Raw genomic sequence first — 6685 nt, forward strand, 5'->3', positions numbered from 1 at the left:
GAAATTGAGTTCTGGAAATTGAGCTGAAGTATTGCTGCAAAGGGTGAACTGTTGGTGTTCTGAAAGCATCTAAAGCAAAGCAATGTTAGATACTACGTAGCTTATAACTGATGAAGGTTACTGACCGTGTGGAAACTGAGCATGTCTTCTTATTTTCCTACATTAGCTCTGTGTTTCTGCTTTTGCTATTAATATGATAACCTGACAATATTTTCATTATTTCTGGTTATAATAGTTATAAACTATAATGTGTATTGCATATGTGATGGTGTTGTTTATATGAATCATATAAAGTGATTTGCATGAGGTCTAGGGAGTTACTCTGTCATAGTATTATATGTTTGTATACATTGAAGTTCATAAATAGTGATATCTGATGTTGTAGGATGGTGACTGGTGATGTGCATGACATTGTACTCCATTGTGGAGGGACAAAAGTTCGAATTTCCAATATAAATCCTGAAAAATATTCTTTCATTAATCTGCTGAATGATGTTGCCGAGAAGGCATTACATGAACTGCCTGGAAATATTAATCTTCTTGTATATATGAGACGTGCAATACCTGGAACAGAAGCTCATATTGATGTGAATGATGATGAAGCTGCCCATGATATGTTCAGTGTGTATGAAGGTCAACCAGCCATAAATATAGAGGTGTTCAACATGGACATTATCCCAACTGAACAACTTGTCATGTTGTTGAATAGAAAGATTGATGGTGAGAGTGAGCACATAGAAATTCAGAACAAACATTCTGCCTTGGCTGCTAATGAGAAGAATGTTCATGTTATTGACTCTCAGGATGAGAGATATGGGGGTGAATTGAGCTCTGATGAATCATGGAAACAAGGATTTGATGATGACAATGAAGATGATATAGGTGATGAGCTAATGGTTCTGTCTGAGAATTCTAACAGTGATGAAAATTCTCAAAACATGGATGATAATGAAACTGGTGATCTAATTGTACCAGATTCTGAATCTGAGCAAGAAATGGACCCTTTAAGAGAAGTGCTAAGAAACAAGATGTGGACTTACAATCCAAGAGAGGACATAGAATTCAAGAAGGGACAGCTATTCACTAATATTGATGCCTTTAGAGCAGCAATGAAAGATTATGTGATCCAAAAAGGATTTCCCGTCAAAAGGTTGAAAAATGAGAAAATTAGGTGTACTGCAATCTGTGATGTTGCTGGATGTACATGGAGGATTCACGTGTCCCCTATAGCTGATTCAGTAACATTTATGATTAAGACATACACACCTGAACACACATGTGTGATAGATAATAAAAATCGTGAGCCCACCTCTAACTGGATGGCAAAAAATCTGATAGCTGTGATGAGAACCTATCCTAACTTGTCAAGAAAGGGCATTGAAACTGAGATGCTAAAATATGGTGTGCATCCTAGCAAACAGCAAGTGTATAGAGCCAAACAAAAGGCAAGAGAAGATATTGAAGGCACACATTCGGAATCATATAGTAAACTGTCCAAATATGCTGTGCTTCTTAGGCAACATAATCCTGGTAGTATTTGTAAGATTCATTATAACAGACCAAATCTACTAGTTGAACCAAGGTTCTTGAGACTTTTTATTAGCTTTAAAGCTTAGAAAAATGAATTTTTAGGTGGTTGTAGATCCTTTGTTGGATTTGATGGACGTTATTTGAAAGGTAGTTTTAATGGAGTATTGCTGGCTGCTGTTGCATTGGATGGTAATAACAACATATTTTCCATTGCTTTTGCTATTGTTGAGGTAGAAAACAAAGAGACTTGAAGTTAGTTCTTTCATTTCTTTGAAGAATTTTTGGACCATTCGATAACAACTGTCCCTTAACTATCATGAGTGACAGACAAAAGGTATTACTAACTACCTTACTTCGCCAAATTTGGACAACCTGCTGTGTAGATATGGTAAAAAAGGCTGACTGATTTTTTGCTTTTGATGTAGGGGTTGTACATTGTATATGAACAGCTGCTGCCATCTGCAATTGAAAGATACTGTAGCAGACATATTTGCATGAACTTCAAGTCTCAATTCCCTGGAGTGTTACTGAGTACCTTCTTTTGGCAAGCTGCTAAGAGTTATGATGCAATTGGATTTACACAAGCAATGCAGAGAATCAAGGACATGAATATAGAAGCATGGAGGTACTTATCCAAAATTCCAGTTTCTGCTTGGGCTAGACATGCTTTCTCAACAGATATGAAATGTGACCATGTCACAAATAATTTCACGGAATCCTTCAATGCTTGGATTGGAGACTTAAGGTGCCAACCAATACTGACACTTGTTGAAGGACTGAGGAAAAAATTTATGAAGAAATTACACAAAAGGTACCAGAAGGCTTGCACATGGACGTCTGCTATCCCAAAAACATCATAGAAAAGCTCAAGGAAATTTTTGGACTCCCATGCAAGCATGCTGCACTTGGAATTGTATACAGAAGACAAGTTGGAGACATACTGTGATCCTTTCTTCTCAACAGAAATGTATCTCAAGACATACAGTGGCATGATACATCCAATTCCTCACGAGAAGAGATGGCCTCCATTAATTGATGTCACACCAAAAAATTTTCCTTCCACTACCATTGAGAAGAGCTCCAGGTCGTCCAAGAGTTAATAGAATGAGAGGGCTTGATGAATGTAAGGCCCGGTGCAACCCAATGAGTACAAACAATTTCACAATGATGCACAAAAATATATCAAATTTAAGCACAATAAAGAAAACTTAATTAAAGAGAAAAGATAAGAAATGCAAACCAAATATCAATCCAATAGTCTCTTCAATAGATGGCGATGCTAACCAAGATGTACAAGTGAAGGCTCACTCCTTCCTCACCCCAAACACACTTTGGTTGAGCCAAGAAATTTTACAACTATTCTAGTTAACCCTCAACAACTTACACTTGAAAGATCACTCACCCAATTAAAAACTATTTTACACAAATGAGGCAACCTTCACCAAGGTTTTACCACTTCAAGTGATAGGTTCACCTTCACCAAGGTTTTACTCCTCTTAGAGAATAACCTTCACTTGAGCAACCTCACAAACCAACTTTCCCAACCCCTTATACAACCAACAAAGAATCTTTCTACTCAAAAATCTCACTTGTAAACTTGTATTTTGTGTTGGCAAAAGTCCCTTGTCTTCTTGTGCTTTGGGGTGTTTATAGAAGGTGAGAAATGGCTCCAAAAGGCTCTCCAACGGTCAAATATTAAATGCTGTCAAAACTAGCCGTTGGCCTGTCGGACGTCCGAACCACCTGTCGAACGTCCGAACCCTGCGTCCAAACCACCTGTCGGACGTCCGAACCCTGCGTCCGACCGTCGTCAGAGAGTCATCAAATCTTTGCAAAATTTCTCGGACGTCCGATGCGATCGATGTGCGTCCGATGCGTGCGTCCGTTGATGTTCTTCATCCTTTCGGACGTCCGATAGCTTCCTTTCGGACGTCCCACATAAGTGCCCTGTTTTTGCTTCTTCTTTTATGCCACAAAAATCTGTTCTAACAAATTACTCACATAAAAACATTAGCCCAAATCTACATTTTGGTTTGTTAATCATCAAAACCAAGAATTGATCGACCAAGGTCAACAATCTCCCCCTTTTTGATGATGACAAACAAAATGAAGATTTCTTTTATCAAATAAGTTCAAATAAAGCTCCCCCTTAGAAAGTGCCAACATACAAAGAAATTTCAATAAATCCTACTCCCCCTTTTGGCATCAATCAAAAAAAAAACAAACTCCCCCTTTATTTTTCAAATCAAGACCATATTGAATATCAAAATTTTCAAATGTATTTACAACCATATAGCACTACTTGGATCAAATCTTCATGATGTACCTAAATATGAGAAATTTCATTTGGTACCCTTTCTTTATAGGGTCCTTGGGAGTTAATACGACATGATCTAGCAATCCACATGAATTTCATGCCTTTTCTCATATTTTTCTTTACATAACAATCATTTTGCATATGTCCAAATTTGCAACAAAAGTTACACATGATAGAAGTATTTTGTACATAGGTGGATTTAATGCAACTAATTTTCTTACTTCTTATCATAGCAAACTTATTTGTGCCTTGAAAAGATTTGCTTTCTTTTGTTTGAGAAAACTTTTGTTTTTCATTTTGGAGAAACTCGTTCAAGTCATTAATTCTTTTCTTTAACACATTTTGTTCCTCCAACATTTTTTCATAAAACTTTGTTTTCTCTTCTAACTTCCTTTTCAAATTATTTTTGCAATCAAAAACACTTTTTTGATTTTTTAAATCATCATTTTCCATTCTCAAACATTTGTTTTCTTGAAACAGTTTGGAGTTTTCTTCCAACAAATCATTTATTTTTGTTTTCAAATCTTTATTTTTAGCATAAGATTTTCTCAAACTTTTATGCATTTTAATCATAAGAATTTTCACATCATCATCTTCATTATCTTCATCACAAGAAGAGTGATAAGAACTTACCTCATCTTCTCCAACGGCCATTAGTGCCATTTGGGCCAACTTTTCTTTTTCTCTTTTTGAATTGCATTCATCCCATGTAATTTTGCAATCTCCTCTTGAGCATCTCTTGTTGAACATCTTCTTGAAACTTTTGATGTGAGGAGTTATATCATTGTCCACTTCCATGATTTCATTACCCATGAAGGATGGGTTATCCTCCACTTGAGATGCTTTAAAAGCTACGCCTCTCTTATACATTCTTGTATTTTCTTCCTCTTGCACTTTGAATTTCAGCTTTAATTCATAAGAGGTTAGGGTATCCACAAGAGATTCAATGGACATAGAATTTAAATCCTTTGCCTCTTCTATAGCATTTATTTTGTTTTCCCATTCTTTTGGTAAGGCATTCAAAATCTTTCTATTTTTCTCACCCAAAGAATATTCTTTTCCAGGTAATTTAAAATCTTCAATAATGTCACAAAATCTACTACACATCTTATCAACATTTTCAAGAGGATGCATTTTGAAAAATTCATATTGAGAAACAAGCAAAGATTTCTTTTGTTCTTTAATATCTTGGTTACCTTCATGAAATACACACAATTTATTCCAAATATCTTTAGCTGATTTACAACCTTTAATCCTACTAGATTCATTTACATCTAATGCATTGTACAATATATACATGGCCTTGGCATTCAAAGAAAGGTATCTCTTATCTTTTTCATTCAATTCTTGTCTAGTCTCTAATCTACTCAAATTGGTGGTAGAGTCAACTATTCTAGTTTCATAAGGACCATCTTCTACTACATACCATAATTCAATATAAACGGATTGTAAGAAAATCATCATTCTTTGTTTCCACATGCTAAAATGAGAACCATTAAATATAGGTGGTCTATCAATAGATTGCCCTTCTAAAAAAGAAACTTTTATGGTTGCCATGATCTTTACTCTAAGCGGTTAAATTTGATCAAAAGAGACCAACCTCTGATACCAATTGTAAGGCCCGGTGCAACCCAATGAGTACAAATAATTTCACAATGATGCACAAAGATATATCAAATTTAAGCACAATAAAGAAAACTTAATTAAAGAGAAAAGATAAGAAATGCAAACCAAATATCAATCCAATAGTCTCTTCAATAGATGGCGATGCTAACCAAGATGTACAAGTGAAGGCTCACTCCTTCCTCACCCCAAACACACTTTGGTTGAGCCAAGGAGTTTTACAACTATTCTAGTTAACCCTCAACAACCTACACTTGAAAGATCACTCACCCAATTAAGAACTATTTTACACAAATGAGACAACTTTCACCAAGGTTTTACCACTTCAAGTGATAGGTTCACCTTCACCAAGGTTTTACTCCTCTTAGAGAATAACTTTCACTTGAGCAATCTCACAACCCAATTTTCCCAACCCCTTATACAACCAACAAAGAATCTTTCTACTCAAAAATCTCACTTGTAAGCTTGTATTTTGTGTTGGCAAAAGTCCCTTGTCTTCTTGTGCTTTGGGGTGTTTATAGAAGGTGAGAAATGGCTCCAAAAGGCTCTCCAACGGTCAAATATTAAATGCTGTCAAAACTAGCCGTTGGCCTGTCGGACGTCCGAACCACCTGTCGAACGTCCGAACCCTGCGTCCAAACCACCTGTCGGACGTCCGAACCCTGCGTCCGACCGTCGTCAGAGAGTCATCAAATCTTTGCGAAATTTCTCGGACGTCCGATGCGTGCGTCCGTTGATGTTCTTCATCCTTTCGGACGTCCGATAGCTTCCTTTCGGACGTCCCACATGAGTGCCCTGTTTTTGCTTCTTCTTTTATGCCATAAAAATCTGTTCTAACAAATTACTCACATAAAAACATTAGTCCAAATCTACATTTTGGTTTGTTAATCATCAAAACCAAGAATTGATCGACCAAGGTCAACAATGAACCAAGCCAATCTCAAGCAAAAAGGTCAACCACTATGAGATGTGGTAACTGCAAAGCTACTGGACATAATACTAGAACATGTCAAAGAGCACCTGTCAGACAAAGGAGTACAAGTACCAGCACAAACAAGGTTCAGTCTAGTGGTTTAATTGAGAGACTTGAAATTGCTAAGCGAGCTTGTAATTTGTTATTAATTTTCATGTCAGGGAACTCAATTTGCTAGAGGAAAGCCAGGAAGGGGAATTGCAAATGCATGACTTGCAGGATCTGTTCTATGGGTTACAATT

The sequence above is a fragment of the Coffea arabica genome, chromosome 7c, assembly GCF_036785885.1.
Source record: "Coffea arabica cultivar ET-39 chromosome 7c, Coffea Arabica ET-39 HiFi, whole genome shotgun sequence".
Taxonomy (NCBI): Eukaryota; Viridiplantae; Streptophyta; class Magnoliopsida; order Gentianales; family Rubiaceae; genus Coffea; species Coffea arabica.